Genomic DNA, 19,804 nt, shown 5'->3' with positions numbered 1-19,804 from the left:
TGTGTGTATGCATATATATGTATATACATGTGTGTATGTATGTATATATATACATACATGACAAATATATGTATATACATAACAAATGACTATCATTGTTGCTAGCCATAGAAAATATGTTAAAATCATGGCCTGTCATAAAATCATATTTTCAAAGTATGGAAAAAGAAGAATGTCCTGCTTCAATTTGGCAATATGTTGAGCATGAGAATGGAGAGGACTACAGTGAAACAGAAATAAACATGCTGGTTCTCTAAAACTGTCTGATAATCCTTGAAGAGGGCATGAGGAATCTAGCAAAAGATGAACCAACTGCACGGGAGTTATTCAATGTTATGTTAGATTGAGTCAAAAACTCAAACAGATTAAAAAAAATGAATTTTTTTGGGAAATAAACTATTTCAGAACTTTTCAAGAAGTCCCTAAAAAAGAGCGCACAACACGGTCGATTAAGCACCCAACTTTTGCTTTCCACAGGTCGTGATCTCAAGGTTGTGAGATGGAGCCCTGTGTCAGCTCTGTGCTTAGCACGGAGGAGTGGGTCTGAGACGCTCCCTTTCCCTCTGCTCCTCCCCCTGCTTGTGCACACGCTCTCTCTTTCTTTAAAATAAACAAATAAATCTTAAGAAAAAAAGAAGTCCCTAAAAAAAGGCAACCAAGTTAAGCAGAACTTTTTGAATTTCTTTACTAAAACTGTAAACTTACTTGGAAGCTAACTTCAATTTCACAAGTTTAAGTTACTTTTGTGTTTTAAAACCATATTCCCTGGGGAAAAGAGGTTTAACTTATGATGACATACAATGTGCTTCAGAGTGTTTTTAAAATGATGAGCAGTTTGGATAGGAATAGCTTACATGGTTAATTTAGAGAGGCAAAGAACCTAATTGACAAACACCCGGCTTACCAAAGCAAGTCTGTAGACACAAAGTAGGTAGACACAAAAGTAGACACTTCGGAGAGCTGGAAACAAATCCCTACAAATTTAGAAATGTGCTGTGCTAGTAAATAAAATCCTAAGTATTCTGTGCTCAAACACTTTCATTGAGAGAATACATATTCACTTTAACCATTATGTTAAAAAAAAAAAAAAAGAAAGATGTCCTAAAGGCCCCAGGCAGTTCAGAGTATTAATGGAAAAGGAAATTAAGAATAAAAAATTCCCATTGTATCATTGAACAGAAAGAAACATATTGTTATTTTTTAATTTAATATAGGTAATATCTGTTTAATTAGGTCTACTGTATTTACATTCTCCTTTAAACAATTCTTACATTTATGTAATCTTAAGAATATAGACTAATAGGGCCCACAAAATTTAAATATGCAAAAAAGAGTTAAAACAGTTAAAATAAATTGCTGTACCAGAGCACGGAAAAGAACATAAAGATATAACGTTATAAAAATATTGGGGTGTCTGGGTGGCTCAGTCAGTTAAGTGCCTGCCTTCAGGTCATGATCTCAGGGTCTGGAGAAAGAGCCCTGCATCATGTTCCCTGCTCAGCGGGAAGTCTGCTTCTCATTCTCCCTCTGCCCCTCCCCCCAATTTGTGCTTGTGCACATGCTGTCTCTCTCTCTCTCAAATAGATAAAAAAAATCTTTAAAAAAAACTTAAAAAAATTTTACATGCCCAACTCTTGATTTCAGCTCAGATTATGATCTCAGGGTTGTGAAATCAAGCCCCATGTTGGGCTCTGCACTGGGCATGGAGCCTGCTTAAGATTCTCTCTCCCTCCCTCTGGCCCTCCCCCTTTTTCAAAAATTGTTATATTTTTCTCACATGTTATTTGCTTAATTATAATTAGTCTTCCTATTATTACTAGTTGCCACTCTCAGCTAGTCCTATTGCTATTTTAAGTAATAGCATTAATGTAATGGAAAAGAAATAAAATATATAATTTCAAGTAAATACATGTTTTTATATTAAAGTAATAACATATGTGTATAATCATATTATTATTTATTTTCACACCTATCAGATTGGCAAAAATTAAAAAAAAAAGCCAGATGTTTTCAAGTGTTAGCAAGGATGTTTAGAAAAGAGAATCTTATATATTGCTTGTGGAGTATAAACTGGTACAACCACTTTGTGAAAACATCTTGCAATATTCAGTATATTAGTTCTCTATTGTTGTGTAACAAATTACCAGAAACCTAGCGGCTTAAAACATATTATTTCACAGTTTCTATGGCCCAGGAGTCTAGGCACAGCTTGACTGTTTCATTGGCTCAGGGTCTCACAAAGCTGCAATCAAGGTATAAGTCAGGCTGTCTTCTCATCTGGAGGCTTGACTGGGGAAGAGTCACTTCCAAGCTCTCTCAGGTTGTTGGCAGAATTCATTTCCTCATGGTTGTAGGACTGAGGGCCCTGGCTTCTTACTGGCTGTCAGCTGGAGGCAGTCAGGTCCTAGAAGCCATCAGTAGTTCCCTGGCACATGACCCTCTCCTTTGGCAGTTCACAGCATGACAGCTCACTTCTTCAAGCCCATTAGGAGCATGTCTAGCCCCAGCCTGCTAAGATGAAATGTAATCATGGGACTGACATCCGATTATCTTTGCCATATTCTATTGGCTAGAATTAAGTCAAAGGTCCCACTCACACTTGAGGGGTAGGGATTAATATGGCAACACTAAGGGACAAATATCATGGGGCCATCTTAGAATTCTGCCTACCACAGCTAGTGAAATTAAAGAGGTAGTATCCTAGGATATAGCAGTTTCCCTATATACACAAAGATGTGTGCAAAAATGCTCATAGCAGTATTGTTTGTAGTGGCAAAGCTATTGTTCTATAATTTTAAAATTTCTCAAACTACAAAAAGATAAAGCCAGAGAGATATTCACTAATAAAACATGTTGTGTGGTAGGATGACATTTTTGTAAAAGTAACATATATATATAAGAATTTTGCTTCAGCAATGGCCTACCATTGTCAAACAAATCCTCCCACCACTGAGAGTAACTGGACAAAATATAAAAACATTAAGGCATGGAGGAGTCACAAGGCAGTGAGAATTTGTGGGTCCAAGATCTGGAAGAAAACGGAAGCCATAAGCCTGACATTTGCATCACTGTTCCACCTGAGGTGATTGCTAAGTCTGAAAGCAGTGGCTGAGAAACTGAGTAGAGCTTTTGGCTGTCTCATGGGCCTGAGGAAACTGGGCCCAGAAAGAGAGTCTGGGCCAAGGAAGAAGGGCCCTAGCTAGGAGTAAGGGTGAAATGGAAAGAAACTAGTTTTCACAAAGACCAAAGTTCAGCTCTGAATAATCTTAGTTCCCGATTGGAATAAAGTGATCTCTCCTCTTATGCTAAGTGAAATAAGTCAAGCAAAGAAAGGCAATTATCATACGGTTTCACTCATTTATAGGACATAAGGAATAGCAGGGAGATAGGTAGGAGAAGGAAGGGAAGAATGAAAGGGGGGGGTAAACAGAAGGGGGAATGAACCACGAGAGACTATGGACTCTGGGAAACAAACTGAGGGTTTCAGAGGGGAGGGGCAGGTGGGGGATTGGGATAGTCTAGCGATGGGTATTAAGGAGGGGTGTATTGCATGGAGCACTGGGTGTTATACGCAAACAATGAATCATGGAACACTACATCAAAAACTAAGAATGTACTGTATGGTGACATAACATAATAAAAATTTTTTTAAAAAAGTTATCTTTCCTCAGTTTACCCGTGATCAGGTATACTTGCCCCTAAGTCTCTCCCTTAGAACACCTTCCTTTCCCTAGTCCCCTTGCTCAAACTCAATTCACCCTAAAAAACACACTGGTCACCAGTGAAGAATGCTGATGCGGCAGGAAGAGATTCAGGACAAATGAAAATTTCATAGCCTAGGATTCAGGTAGTGTGTGGTCCTCCCTCCCACACTTATAAATGAATTAAGCTACCAGATTTCTTTCACGTTGCTTCTCTGCCAGTGCTTTAAATCAATTTGATAAACCATGTCACATATGAGACTTTCCATTCTGTCACCTCGGCTTGGCTGGCTTCCGTCCTTCTTTTTTGAAAGCACTGTTCAAAAAGAATTCCATCAAATTTAACAGTAACAATTATTTGCCCAAACTTTCGTTTGCGAGCACTTGGGAGTGAAGCAACTATTTATGTTTTATTTAATTTCTTAGTTATTTTTGATACTTTTCATACATTATCAGGCAAAAGGGAAGGGAGAGAACAACAACAGCAAAATACCCAAAAGCCTCTTCACACGTGCCGCCTGTGAATGCCTTACACAAGGGCACTGACTTTTAACACTTTTACAATACTCCCTCAGCCTTCACTCATTCCATCGTTCATTTGATAAACGTGTATTAGGTACAAACTGTGTTAGAGGCTAATCATGGACAGGTGAGGCGAGGCGGGGCCTTCCACTTAGGAGGAGCTGTGATGACAGATTTGTACACGTAACTTTGCAATTCAACCTAAGTACCGTCCCACGGTCACTCCACCACAATTCTCCAACCTTTGCCATTGACTGCGAATCTCCTCCTCAGTAAGATCTTCCCGATCCCCGACTGTTCACTGGTTCCCCCTAGCCGCTAGGACTTCCAGGGAAAGACGGGTAGAAAACTACACTTCCCGTTAGCCTCTGCAGCGGGGCAGCAGAAGGAAGCGCGCAGGCGTGCGGGCCGGCCCCCGCGCGCAGGCGCACTGCGAATGCCCGCTGAGCTGGGCTTCGCTGCTGGGTGCGCGGCGGCGGAGAGCGAGGCCTGGTGAGCACCGGCGCTGGCCGGCTATTGGAGCTCGTGCGCGGGAGAGGTACTGCGGGCCGGCAAGCGAGCGAGCGGCTCACCCCAGCATCGGCACCGGGATCGGTTGCCTTGAACCTGGTGAGTGCCGGGCCCCGTGGCTCTGGCCCCTCCCCCTCCCACTGGCGGATCCTGCAGTCCTCGGCGGGACCTGGGAGAGGCCCCGGGGCGAGGGCGGGCGCCGGCCAGGCTTGAGCTCGCGTCCCTGGGCCCGGGCGCTCGCGGCGCGTCAGTGCGTCACGGTCCCGGCTGCCCTAACGGCCGCGCGGCGGGCGGAGGGGAGGGTGGGGGTGGGGAGCGCTGGTGTGATCGCCATCGGGAACNAGTGCTGGGACTGAGGCAGGAGGGAGCAGGGGGCGCCGGTAGAAATTCTGATGGAGATTGGAAGGGACCGTCTCGGGAATTCACAAGTTACTGCTCTAGCCGGAGCCGGTGGTTGGGAGGGAGGGGGCGGGGGTGGAGACGGACGGCTGCAGTTTACAGATGTCATAACAACATGGGCCTGAAGCGGCTGACCGGGGTGTGGTAATTATAGGAATGACAGAACTTCGTCTGCATATAGTGTAAGTGGTGATGCGAGGGAAACTGCGAAGTATTAGGTGAAGCGTAAAATGGGAGGAGAAAACCGAAGGATGACTGGAGCCAGGGAAGTCGTTTTGAAGGAATGTTTTAGGTTGGAAGGGAAGTATTTAATGTGCCACTTTTAAGGGAAAGATTTCAAAATCATTGATTTTTTAAGTTTTAAATTCAGAATAAACAATTTGAAGTTCTTTTTTAAAACATGCTAATAAATAATATTCCTAACTTTTTCAGTCCTTTTTTCCTTTAAGAAACAGTTCCTTCAAAACCCCTGTTTCTCAGCAGTAGATGAGTAAGTGATTTTCCCCTCTCTTGTTGCTTCCAGACTCATTCTTGACATTAACTTGTTCTTGTATTTGGAATATTTTGAAACGGATCCGGAAGTTGTTTCCCCTTCAAAATTGAGATGAAATTTTAACTTTTCAAAGGAAAGTGATAATGAAGTTTATTGTATTTTTATTGAAATCATTTATTCTTGGGGGGCACTGTGTATACCTGATTGTAAGATGGAGGACTTGAGAGAAAGGAATGAACATTTGAGCTCCTTTCCAGGTATTGTGCTGAATACCTAGGGATAGTAAAACATCTAATCCTCACAGTAACTTTGAAGTAGATGTTAATTTTTTTGGTTCTACCGACGAAAATTTAAAGGCCAGAGAAGTTGAATAACTTACCTAAGGTTATCCAGCTCTTGTTGGAACCGGTCTTAGAACCCAAGATCACTGCCGTTTTAAGAATTATTTCTCAAAAAAAAAAATATTTCTCCTCTCCTTTCATACTTCTTCGTTGTGTTTTTTGTTTAATGTTCATTCAATGAATACTTAGTGATTGTGTGCTCTGAGACTAGAAGCACAGATATGGCCAAAACACTTCACTGTGTCATGGAAGTGATAGTATGGAGGGTTAGACTAACATAATGAATACAGATATTAACTGCATGGAATTTTATCAGTTGTTATAATTGAGCAGGAACTGTAATGTACTCTAGTAAGCAGCAGAGGAAGTTCAAATGGAATCAGGGGAGCCTTGAGGAATTTACAGTCTAGTAGAGAAACAAAACATATAGAAACCTAGAATAAACTAAATGACAGAAGTAAAAACCTCACCTGAAGTCAGTATACTTGCATTTTGTTACTTTAGGTCCTCTTCAGAGATGTGTGATTTAAAATTATGGACACTGACTCTTATCTAGGATTGGTACATAATAAAAGACAACATGGGGCACCTGGGTGGCTCAGTCAGTTAAGGTTAAGCTCTGCCTTCCGCTCAGGTCTTGATCCCAGGGTCCTGGGATGGAGCCCCACATGCGGCTCCTTGCTCAGCAGGGAGCCTCCTTCTCCCTCTCCCTCTGCCTGCTGCTCCCCCTGCTTGTGCTCTCTCTGTCAAATAAATAAAATCTTAAAAAAAAAAAAAAAGACACATGAAAAAGACTTCGTTGCCATCCAACACACTTTCTAATTTATCTATTTGTCCTTATAAAGTAGATACTTCAGAGACAAAATTCTTTTTAAGACAAATTGATAGATGTTTTTTATTTTAAACAAATGACCGCTTTTCTTAGGTCATTTGTGTTTTGTAAGCCATCCTGTTGCTCTTTACACTTTTGACTGTCAGGGGGTTCAGAGCTGTGTCCAATTTTTGTAATTTTTTTTAGCCTCAACTATGTTATAAATTATACCAGATAGTTTAGAATTTCTCTCAGTTGTTTCCTGGACTATTTTCTTTGTTCTCTGTTGCTCTCAATTTAGTTTCTACCTTTTCCCTTTCATTTGAGATTAAGGATTATATCTTGTTTTTAGCTCCATTGTTTTAGCACACTGTTTGCTAAATTAATGATTGTCTCGATGATTTATGATGTTTGTGTTAAGTCTGTCAGATTGTTTTTAGATGTCTGTATGAATACTTTGTATAAAAGCAATTAAGACTTTGGGCCATGCAAGTAAAAGTGACTTGACCTCGTGATAAACGTAATTCCCTATTACTCAAAAGTCTTTGTTTTAAGATCACTGTACTCTGCAGGTATTATGAATTCAGCCATAATAATGGAAGAAAACGTTGGAAATGGTAAACAATTCAATTAGCTGATTGGGGCTGATTCACTGTGTTTTTGCTGCAGTAAGCAGGAGATGGCCCCAGGCCAATGGGGGGCCAGATAGGGCCTGCATTAGAAAATTTTGAGGCCCTGCAGTGAAAGCAGGGATGAAGACTGATGGAACGTGCAGTACTGTTTTTTGTTTTTGTTTTTAAAAGATGTTACAACCCCACAAAACACAGATCGAAGTGATAAAATGTTTCTGACCTAGTATAGTAGATTAATTAGGACAGTTCTTGAAAGCAGGCAATAATCCAGAATGTGGATAATAGGGATAATCTTCTTCACATAACAAGAATAATGCTGCCCTTCATATACAAAGATAAGTCTGCTTACTCATCGTGATTGATTTTCCAGCATGAGGAGGGATATGTGCTGAGTTGTCCATGAGTCTCTGTATTCTGACCAACAAGGCAGCTTGGGGCCAGAATGGGGGCTTGTAGCTAGGGAACAGAAAGGCAGGAGGGACTGACATCTGTTGATGGATCAAGCATTACATTAAGTATTTTCACTTAATTATCCTTGCAAAACCACTTTGAGGAGGTGGTTACATGTGCAGGGGTGGTTAGGTAACTTGCCCTACTTCACATAGTACGTGATGGAGCTGGAATTCAAACAGGGCTATTTGTACTATGTTCACATCAGCCACTGAAGCTTGATTTTGTGTTGGTTTTGCAATTTAGTCTCCCAAGCAGAACAAACTAGGTGTAGTTCATTTAGCATCATGAAATGATACTGTGAAGATCTAATTTACTAAAAGCTGAAGAAAGACTGTGCAAGTCCTTGCTTTATTGCCATTAAAAATACATTTTTTAAATTAGAATACCTGTATAAAAACAACTGCCCCCTGTCCTAGCCCCTGCACTTTTAGAGCCCCTCCTTTTTTAAAGTAGGCTCCATGCTCTCATGACTCTTGAGTACAAAACCTGAGCTGAGATCAAGAGTCAGATGCTTAACTGATTGAGCCACCCAGGTACCCCAAACCCTTTTTTTTAAAAAATCTGTTTACTCTCATATTAATTAATAATTTGCTTCTCTTTTTCTTGATACAGCAATTTCAGGCATTATCTGTTGACTTTCCTCCATGTATACGTACTGCTTCTCCCATCCTCCCAATATTGACATAGTTCTTTATTAAGTCAATATTCAGAGTGTTTACAGAATTATAGCTATGTAAATATTCACAGCTGAACCATGTAGTGTTTTTTGATGTCATTTCTTCTGTTAACCAATTTGTGTTTTTTCAGGAGTTAATACCTTTTTTCCGTCCCTTCATTTCCTGAGATAGCTGTCCTGGAACTCTCCACCCTTTTAATGCAGTCTGGACTGGTTGCTTTTTAGGCCTACTTGCCACCTGTTATCCTGGAACTTCTCTTTACATCACTCTTATATATTGGGTCTCCTGTTTCCCATATTTTCTTAGCCTCCTGAGAAAGGATACTGGGGAAGTAAAAACTTTGAGTGCATGATTGAAATAAATCTCTATTCTGTCTTAACATTTCATCAATAATTTGGCTGGGTATAAAATTGTAGGCTTAAAAAGTTTGGAAGTCATAGCTTGTTTTCTTGCATTCCAGTGTTGCTGTTGAAGTCCAGAACCATTCAGATTCTTTCTTTGTGACCTTCCCATCTTTCTAGACACTTTTCGGATTTTATTTTTAACCCCTGAAATTTCATGATAATGTGCCTAGATAGGTTTTGTTTGGTGTTTTGTTTTGTTTTTTTAGGGCACTCCATGGATGCTTACAAACTGGAAATTTATGTCCTTTAGTTCTGGAAAAACATTTTTTACTATTTTTTGGACTTGAGGTAAAAAAATTTTTTAAGTTAATTATGCTTCTCAGTTCTTGATGTACGATCATCAGACCGTACAGGGTTTTCTTTAAATTTTCCTTTTGTTTCTAAGCCCTACTTCTCCATTACCGTTTTCAGCAGGTATCCACTGCATTGTGATTGATATATTTCTTGATTATATATGAATCATTGAATCACTGTGAAATATGTCGTGGTGTGTGTGTATTTAGTTTATGTATTATGTTATAGACCTTGTTCTGTTTCTTACTTTTTTTGACTCAGCATCGTTTTGGAGACCTTTTTGTTTTGTGTACATACTGTTGGTATAATTCCCTAATATGCATCTACCACATTTTATTTTTCTTTCCTGCCTTTCTGGCATCAGAAATACACTGTGGTAAATACACTCTTACTTGTATATTATTATGGATCTGTGTGAGAAGTTCTCTGGGATATATACCTAGGAGTGGGGTTCCTGGGTCATAGAATAGTTTATGTGCTCACTAGACCTACAGGAGGGTTGTTGTTTGCCCACATCTTTGTCAGTACTTGGTTTTATTCAGCTTTCTAGTATTTGCCTGTCTGTTGGATATAAAGTAGGTATCTTATTTCAGTTTACATTCTCTGATTACTAATGCGTTTGAGCATCTTTTGTATCCATTCAGGTTTTCCCTTTTGAAAATTGTCTGTTTTGCTCTTAGTTTCTCTTTCCTTTGTGTTGCTGTCTTTCTTTTTGGTTGCTTGGTTGCAGAAGTTCCTTGTGGAATTTGGATTTGAACCATCTGTTGATTTTAGGCTTGGAAAATATATTCTCTAAGCCTATCATTTTTCTGTTAATTTTGTCTATAGTGTCTTTCATTGAATGGGTATTCTAAATTTGATGCCTTGTTTCTTTGATAATCTCTTCCTCATCAATTTTTTTGTTCGCTGTTGGAATTTGTGTTATTTGGGTATTGGAACTCATAGGTGGTTCTTTTATTTTTATTTGATGTTTTTAAAAGATTTTATTTGACAGGGAGAGAAAGAGTAGAAGCAGGGGGAGCGGCAGGGAGAGGGAGAAGCAGACTCCCCACTGATCAGAGAGCCTGTTGTGGGGCTTGATCCTAGGACCCTGGGATCATGACCTGAGCTGAAGGCAGTCGCTTAACTGACTGAGCCACCCAGGTACCCCTCATAGGTTGTTCTTTTAATTCTCTTTTTTCCCCCTCTTACTTTCCATCACTTAGTCTTTTTTGTTCTGCTTCCTAAGAAATTTCCTCAGTGTTAACTTCCAAACTTTCTATTGAGTTTTTAATTTCTATCCACATTTTAATTTTCTTAGAACTCATTCTATGTTATAGTATCTTTATATTATTTCATAGACACTATAAGCCTTTAGAAGATTTTAATTTTTTTTTTTTTTAGGTTTTCTTTTCCCCCCTTTTGCTCTGTGTCTTCTAAGTTCCTTTTTTTTTGTTTCTATTGCCGTCTTTTCTCTATAGAGGCTTTCCCCAACCATAATCTTACCTGGCTGTCCATTCATATTTAAGAGTGAATTGCCAGAAACTGAATTGAAAACTCTATAGGTGTGACTTGTTAAAGGTGGCCATTTATGGGAGGAGGGGACGCTCATAGGTCTTTTCTCTTGGGCTGGTCAGTTTCCTTGAGAAAGAGAACCTCCAGTCTCTTGAGGGCAGGTTATTACACCTGGCTGCTATGTTTTGAGAACCTATCTTAGAAAAAGAGCTGGGGTTTTCATCGTTCATTGTGTTCGTGTAATTCTGTTTTCTGTGTGGCATATCACTCCCAACTTACTGTACTGGAGACCTCCATTTTGGAGTCTCTTTAGTTTGATTTCTTTAGAGTAATTCTCTCCACAAGTGTAGGGTGGGCGAGGGATGGTTGCCTGGTTCTGAACAGTGGGGGAGGAAAGCAGGCTGTGATGACTGTTCTGTAGACTTTGAGCTAACCTTCTAGTTTTGCTCCCTCAACCTTCAGAGATGCCTGTGAAGCCGTCTGCTTGTGGGCAGTGTGAATCCGCTCCTTTGCAAGTGCTTAGGCTTTAGAGTTCTCCGCTTTGCTGGTATAATACCATTTGACCATCTGTTTTATATTTTCTAACAAGGTTTTGACATCTTATCATATGTGATCCTCTCCTTTTCTCTCTATCCTGTGGGTCATTCCTTTAAAAAAAAAAAGTTATAATTTTAGTGTTGATCAGTCTACCAAATTTACCATTTTATTTCTTTATATGGACTTTTTAAAAAAAATTGAGTACAGTTGAAACAATATTAAATTAGTTTGTAAGCTCTTTATTTTCTGGTCTGTTCATTCTTTTCAAAGCATTTGATGGACTGCTGTATGCTCACTCCTATGTGTAGTGTTGAAGATTAAAATAAAAATTTCTGAGGGGGCCTGGCTGGCTTGGTTGGTGGAGTATGCAGCTTTTGATCTCAGGGTTGTGGGTTCAAGTCCCATGTTGTGTGTAGAGATTACTTAAAATCTTAAAAAATTAAAATTTCTGGGCACTGAGTTGTTAATATATCTTGGGAAGAAAGGTACATCCTGTCTGTGCTGCTTCTTAATTTGATATTTCAGTAATGAATATGAATTGGATTAAGGCAAGTTTGTGGTTTGTCTTTTTTAACATGAGGGAACTTGTTACACCATTTTTGGGAAAGATTTCTTAAAAAAAAAAAAAAATAATCCAAGGGGCTTCTGGTGGCTCAGTCAGTGAGTGGAGTGTGGACTCTTGATTTTGGCTCAGGTCATGATCTCAGGGTCGTGGTATTGAGCCCTGCCTCCGGCTCTGCATTCAGCGAAGAGTCTGTTCTCTCCAGGATTCTCTTCCTATCCCTCTGTCCCTTACCTTCCCCTATCCTCCCAATGGGCATGTGTTCATGGGCTCTCTCTCTCTTTAAAGATTTCATTTATTTATTTGAGAGAAGGAGACAGCACGAGCAAGGGGAGGGAGAGAAGCAGTGGGAGAGGGAGAAGTGGACTCACCCCTGAGGAGGGAACCTGACGCAGCCAATCAGGACCTGAGTTGAAGGCAGATGTTTAACCGACTGAGCCATCTAGGTGCTCCTCTCTCTCTTAAATAAATCTTTAAAGAAAAACTAAAAAAATAAAAATTAAAAAAATCCAACTACATAAAAGGGAAGAGGTGGTTTTTCTTAAAGACCTAGAGTATTCCATCAGAACTTTGATGAAATAGCAAAACATTGAGTTGATAAAATTCTAGCCAAAGGTAACAAAATGCAGTGTTTTCAGTGTTTTAGGTAGGCTGGGAAGCTTCACTGTAGTAAATATATGTTTTCAGCTCTACTTTTTTTTGAAAGTTTTTCTTATTGTATAAATAGTATATTGCTTACTGTAGAAAATTTGGAAGATATAGAAAAATAATATTAACTTGCTCTTAAAATTTTTGTATACCACTTTAAGTTATGAAGTATTTTTAAAGGTATAGAGAAAATATAAGTTGGGTTTTTGTTCCCAATATCCGGATTTTTCATGTTAGTATTTTCTCATTTCTCAGTATGTTGTCATTTCCATAACCAAGCCCTCATTTTGGAATTTTTAGGTTTACAATTTTTCACTGTAACAATCATACTGCAGTGAACAGTCTTATGCATAACTGCTAATTTTGTTTCCTTTGGGTATATTCCATAAGTGGAATTACTGAATCCTAGGGTATGGGTTTCTAAAATCCTTAGTAAATATTTTCCTTTAAATGTTTGGCTATCGAGGTCTTTGGGGAACGTTGAAAGTTGGGAACCCATAGATACTGGAAGGTGAGGTCAGAATTCAGGGTCAAAGGTTATAATCAACTGAATGGAAGAAAGTTTGAAGCTGGGACATGAAAGAAAGTAGGTATTTCTATTAGATTAATGTGGTTAGAGCTATAAGATGGAACCAGAGATGAGACAATGAATCATGTCTGCAGCATTGACTTTTTAGAGGAGAGACTTAGGGCAGTGTTTTTCAGACTTTGCCCCGCTAGAATGTCATTAAAATAAAGGAACTCTTTGAATTATTTGTAGGAAAAAAAATGGGTAGGATATTTCCAATTTTACTTTTCTTCTCTAATTTTTATTAAAATCTTTTAAAAGGGCCTGGTACCAACTTGATTAGAAGTTGGTAACAAATGAGTGTTAATATTCCTAAATGAACTAAAAGCTTTTTTATACTTAAATTCATGTATGCTTGTATTTATAAAGCCATCACTTAATTTGTAGTCATACTTTTTTGTCATGTTTTCTAATAAAATTAAGCTTAATTTATATGATCAATTAAGTAAATTAACTATATTAGCATTTTATGGTGTCTCACAAAGAATATGTTGAATGTTAAATATAAGCTTTTTTATACTTAAATTCATGTATGCTTATATTTATAAAGCCATCACTTAATTTGTAGTCATATTTTTTTGTCATGTTTTCTAATAAAATTATGCTTAATTTATATGATCAATTAAGTAAATTAATTAACTATATTAGCATTTTATGGTGTCTCACAAATGTTGAATGTTAAATATTCCGAATTTTTAGTGTGTGTTTGGGATTTACTGATTGGGTGGCTTAACTCAGCACACTAAATATATACTGTCTTGAATATAATAAAATATAAAAAGATCTACATTCAGTGTGTTGGGTATAGATTGGTGTAGAATGGAGAGAGTATTTATTGATGGAGAGAGTATTTATTGAATCAGTCAAGGCCAAGGGATCTTGTAGGACAAAAGTTCAAATTTGATTTAAGATGTGCTGAAGATTCATTTTAGGGCCTTAGGCATTGAAGTAATATAGTGAAAAAGGTGTTGAGATTAATCTGAGAGCTGTGTGAAGGATGACTTGAAGAGCAGATAGCCTGAGGTTAAGGAAGGGTGGGTTAGAGGTCTTGTGATTATATGGATATAGGAAGACAAGGACCTGGACTAGAACAGTGGCAGTGAGAATAGACAGGAGCAGATAAAATCAAGCACTTTGGATAGAGTAATAAGGAAAATTTGATAATTAACTGAATGGACATGAAGGAGGAAGTAGAAGATTTCATTCTGGAAGAGTAGAGTGCATTTGTATTTTACCACCAATTTTGCATCTCGTTTTTAGTTTTATTGCTTTCTGGGCTTTATTTCCTTAGAAAACATGGAAAATTAGGTATAATGACTTTATTTTAAAGGCTTCTGGTTCCTGAGAGGGTACTTTGAAAAGTTACTGACAGCAACTTAGGTGTGTTAATTGTCTAGGTGATAATATCCTAAAAAATACTTGATTAGGATTAACAAAATTTTTCATACTATTACTTTATTATTCCTCTTATAACCCTCTGTAGATTTTGTTTCATTTCTTTATTATCAGAGTTCCTTTGAATCCAACTTAAGCCTACATTTCAGCTGTATTTTGCATTATTTTTCAGCAAAGCTTTTGCTCCATTATAGTGTTTTTCAGTTGCAGATATATATCAGAATTTACTTGGGAATCTTTGAAAGAAAAGACAAAATACCAGAGACCTAGTATGTGCTTCAGACTTACTCATCAAATTCTTTGGAAGGACAGTTGAGGTGTCTGTTTTTTTAAAAAGCTCTCCCACGTGACAGATAAAGTCCCCTTTTTAACCCACAAAGAGGGGGAACCAACCAATCTCAGTTATCAATATGAGTGAATACATATTTCAGATTTTAAAATATAGACTTTATTTTTTAGAGTACTTTTAGGTTCGTAACAAAATTGAATGGAAAGTAGAGTTCCCATGTACCGTACTACCTTCCCCACCATCAATATTTGCATCAGATTGGTACATTTGTTAGAAAGGAACCAATACTGGTACATCATTATCATCCAGAGTCCATAGTTTACATTCAGTTTGCATTCATTCTTCACATTGTACATCTGTGGGTTTTGACAAATGTATGGTGACGGATATCCACCATTATAGTATCATTCAGAATAGTTTTTCTAAATGCCCTAAAAATCTTTTCTGCTCTTCATCCCTCCCACCCCACAAACCCCTGGCAACCACTGAACTTTTAACTGTTTACATAGTTTTCTCTTTTGTAGAATGTCATATAATTGGAATCCTACCCATGTGTTTTTTCAAAAACGTTCTCAATGTGACAGGTACCTGTCCCCCACAAAAAGGCAGGGAGGATTGATTATATTAAATAATCAATCTCATTAATGGATGCTGGTATAGAAATTTTTCTTTTATGGATTTTTTTTTAAATTGAAGTAGAGTTGACACATTACATTAGTTTCAGGTATACAGGTAGTGATTCTACAATTCTGTAACTACAGTGCTCACCACAGGTGTAGCTACTGTATGTCACCTTACAACATTGTTACAGTACCATTGACTATATTCCCTAGAATAAGTCATCAGTGTGACTTATTCACTCCCTGTCTGAAAGCCTGTATCTCCCACTCCCCTTCACTTCTTTTGCCCATGCCCCCCACTCCCCTCCCCTCCGGCAAACCACCAGTTTGTTCTTCATATTCATGGGTTGGTTTTGCTTTTTGGTTTGTTTGTTTGCTTGCTTTGTTTTTTAGATTCCACATATAAGTGAAATCATAGGGTATTTGTCTTTCTCTGAGTTATTTCACTTAGCGTGATACCCTGTAGGTCCATCTGTATTGTCACAAAGTGGAAAGATTTTTTTTTTTTTTGGTGGTAGAGTAATAGTCCATTGTGTGTGTATATATATATATATACCATGTCTTTTTTATTCATTCATTTATCGATGGACATTCAAGTTCCTTCCTGTCTTGGCTATTGTAAACAATGCTGCCATAAACATAGGATTGCATCTATCTTTTCGAATGAGTGTTTCCATATTCTTTGGGTAAATATCCAGTAGTGGAATTACTGATCATTTGGTGATTCTATTTTTAATATTTGAGGAACCTCCATACTGTTTTCTACAGTGGCTGCACCAGTTTGAATTTTCACCAAAAATTCGAAAATGCATGAGGGTTCCTTTTTCTCCACATCCTCACCAACAGTTGTTATTTTTTGTCTTTTTGATACTGTTTTGGCAGGTGGTGGGTAATATCTCATTGTGATTTTGATTTGTGGTGTAGAAATTTTGGAGAAGATATTAACATAGAGTTTAAAAGGATGATACACCATGACCAAATGTGTTTATTCCAAGAATCAATCATTCAGTATTAAGAAATCTATTAATATCTCACCATATTTAATAGGTCAAAGTAAATAAACTTGAGCATTTTAATAACCACCAAAAAAAGTCATTTGATAAAATTCAGCACGTATTTCAGGTTTTAAAAACTAGTAAAATAAGTATGGATGGCTGGTATTTAGATGTCATTTTTTAAAAAAATATCTCAAAACAATACTGCAACACAACTGGAGCTCCTAGATTGCTGGTAGGAATGCGTGATGGTACAGCCACTTTGAAAAACAGTTTGACAGTCTTATAAAGTTAGACATATTCTTACCATATGACCCAGCAGTGTCATCCTAGGTTTTTACCCCCCAAAAATGAAAATATTTGTTCACACAAAAACCATATATGAATGTTTATAGTGACTTATTCATAATCACCAAAAAGAGCAAACCATCCAAATGTCTATCAAGTGGTGAATAGATAGTTTGTGGAATACAATGAAATACAATTCAGCAATAAAAGGAATGAATTACTGATAGATAAAACAACATTGATGAATCTCAAATTAGTTAATACTGGCTGAAAGAAGCCACACTCAAAAGGCTACATACTGGGTGGTTCCATATAATTTACTTTCTGGAAAATGCAAAACTGTAGGGACAGAAAATACATTATTGAGTGCCTGGGGTTGTGGAGGGAGTGGATTTACTAGAAAGAGACCTGACAGAACTTTTCATAGTAAATAAAATGTTCTCTATTTGTGGTGGTATTTACTTAAATGTTAAGTTTTACTGTATGTAAATTATAAATAATACTTCTGTAAACCTGGCTTTTAAAAAAGTACCCATATATCATGTTTAGTAACAAAACATTAGACATAGATCAACACCGGAAATGAGATAAAAATGCCTGCTCTAACCTTTGTTGCTTAACATTGTAACTTTGTCCTGGAAGTACTAGTTAAATATTTTAAAATAGGAAGTGAAGTGGAATACAAACATTAGAATGAGGAGGCAAGGGGCGCCTGGGTGGCTCAGTCCTTAAGCGTCTGCCTTCGGCTCAGGGTGTGATCCCAGAGTCCTGGGATCGAGCCCCGCATCGGGCTCCTCCGCTGGGAGCCTGCTTCTTCCTCTCCCACTCCCCCTGCTTGTGTTTCCTTTCTTGTTGGCTGTCTCTCTCTGTCAAATAAATAAATAAAATCTTAAAAAGAAAAAAAAAAAAGAATGAGGAGGCAAAAGTTACAATTTTTTAGAGATATTAAATATGGAGAGTGTCACCTGAAAGTATCAGACAGAATTCAGTAGCTGATTTAATTCATTGGCTGGCTTAAAAAATTAATATATGTATAGTAATGAGTAATTTTTTCACATATAGACAGTAGCCAATTAGAATATAATGGAAGGAAATTTCACATTTTTCATTGCCACAAAAAAGATAAATGTAAATACATATTTAATTCTTGATCAAGAAGACAGTATTATAAAGATGTTGAGTTTCCTTAATCTATGATTAAAATGTTATCTGAATATCCAATGACTATTTGTTTTCTTAAGACAAAAAAGATTAGGGACGCCTGGGTGGCTCAGTCAGTTAAGCGTCTGCTTTCAGCTCAGGTCATGATTCCAGGGTCTTGAGATTGAGTCCCGCATTGGGCTCCTTGCTAGGTGAGGAGCCTGCTTCTCCCTCTGTCTGTTGCTCCCCCTGCTTGTGTGCACACGCTTTCTTTCTCTGTGACAAATAAATAAATCTTAAAAAAAAAAAAAAGACAAAGGATTGGATTAAGGATTCTTAAATTTTTTGGCCTGGGAACATCTTTACACTCTTAACTTACTGAGGACCCCAGAGAACTTTTGTTTATGTTGTGGTTTTATACCTGTTAATATTTATTGTATTAGAAATTAAAACAACATTTTAAAACACAGAAATACACAGCATACGTTCCATTAGGCATCAGAGTGTTGATGTCATCACGTCATGAAGCTTCTGAAAAACTTATGAGTGAAAATGAAAAGCATATATAATGTCTTAGTATTATGAGAATAGTTTTCATGAGAAGCATTTTTTCACATGATATTGTCAAATATGGAAAAGTTTAAATCAGTCTTGAGTTAACAGTGGTAGTGGTGGGGAAGTGATGCTCTCATATTCACTGGTGTACATTGGTGCAGTATTTTAGGGGGTACTTTGACTATCAGAATTTTAAGTGTACATACTTTAGATCAGTAGGTTCCACTGTTTAGAGTTCATTATTGGCTATAATTGCAGAATATATGCAAATACATGAAGGAGAATATTGGTTACAACACTGTGATAGAAAATTGGAGACAAGCTTGGGGCGCCTGGGTGGCACAGCGGTTGGGCGTCTGCCTTCGGCTCAGGGCGTGATCCCGGCGTTATGGGATCGAGCCCCACACCGGGCTCCTCCACTGTGAGCCTCCTTCTTCCTCTCCCACTCCCCCTGCTTGTGTTCCCTCTCTCGCTGGCTGTCTCTATCTCTGTTGAATAAATAAATAAAAAAATCTTTAAAAAAAAAGAAAATTGGAGACAAGCTTAATTGTCAGTGATGTTTAGGGTCTGGTCATTATGGTATAAAAATTACTATGTTAAAAAGAATTTAACTCTATAGGCATTGTATGGAAGATTGTCTAGAGTTGAAGCAAAAGTGCAGAATTGTGTGTGTAATTTCCCATCAGTGTACAAAAAAACCAAAAGGATATGTGTATACTTGTATAACCAGTTTTTGAAAGGATATGCAGAGAACTTGATGGTGGTTACCTTTAGGCGGAGGTGTACATTTTCATTTATCTGTTTATATCCTTCCGTATTGTTTGTTTTTTTGTTTTTTTTTGTTTTTTAACATGAGCCTTTTTGTAATTTAGAATTTCAGAGGCACGAGAACACTATATGGATGATAGAAATTATTAGTTTGAGTGATGGATCATTTGTGAGTTCTCAGATGCCACAATTTAACAGAAAAAGAGAGAAAACAGGTGCTGACATTTCTCATATCTATACTTTTGAAGGAACAGTTGCTCTAATCAAATACGACTTACTGCTGTTCTTCATCAGTTTTATCTAATGTCTGTCCTTTAATTTGTACTCTTCTGTTTTGTGGGTCTTTCTCTTTTAACTTCAACTGCTGACATTTTATCTATCCTTCACAACCTAGCTGAAACACCATCTGCTCTATGGAACTATACCTCATCAGTTTAGTCAGAGGAGATCTTTTTTTGAACCTTTAGAGCTATTTATAGCCATTTCTTCATTACACAAATATCAGGTATGAGCTATATATGGGCTAGACAGTGGGAGTATGCTTTCATCTTCTCTTCACCTTAGAAGGTAATATCCCTGTTGTGCAAATGAGGAAGCCAAGGCTCACAGGAGTTTGGTATTTTTTCTGCATCACTGTGCTAAGAAGTAAATTTGAAAACAGAACTTTAAGGCCGGCTCTCTTCTGTGGACTTGCTTCTATGTCACTTT

General features: G+C 37.8%; 1 protein-coding gene across 1 annotated transcript in view; it reads left to right on the top strand.

Moving 5' to 3' along the window:
- The first annotated feature begins 4,637 nt into the window (after nucleotides 1–4,637).
- Nucleotides 4,638–19,804, top strand: part of KPNA1 (karyopherin subunit alpha 1) — a 68,788-nt gene continuing 53,621 nt past the window's right edge. Inside the window, exon 1 of the mRNA XM_034670442.1 lies at nucleotides 4,638–4,832. The gene's annotated coding sequence lies outside the window, so the exon portion shown is untranslated. The remainder of the gene's footprint in view (nucleotides 4,833–19,804) is intronic.

This window comes from Ailuropoda melanoleuca, chromosome 1 (assembly GCF_002007445.2).
Source record: "Ailuropoda melanoleuca isolate Jingjing chromosome 1, ASM200744v2, whole genome shotgun sequence".
NCBI lineage: Eukaryota > Metazoa > Chordata > Mammalia > Carnivora > Ursidae > Ailuropoda > Ailuropoda melanoleuca.
This window is presented reverse-complemented; position numbering and strand designations above follow the sequence as displayed.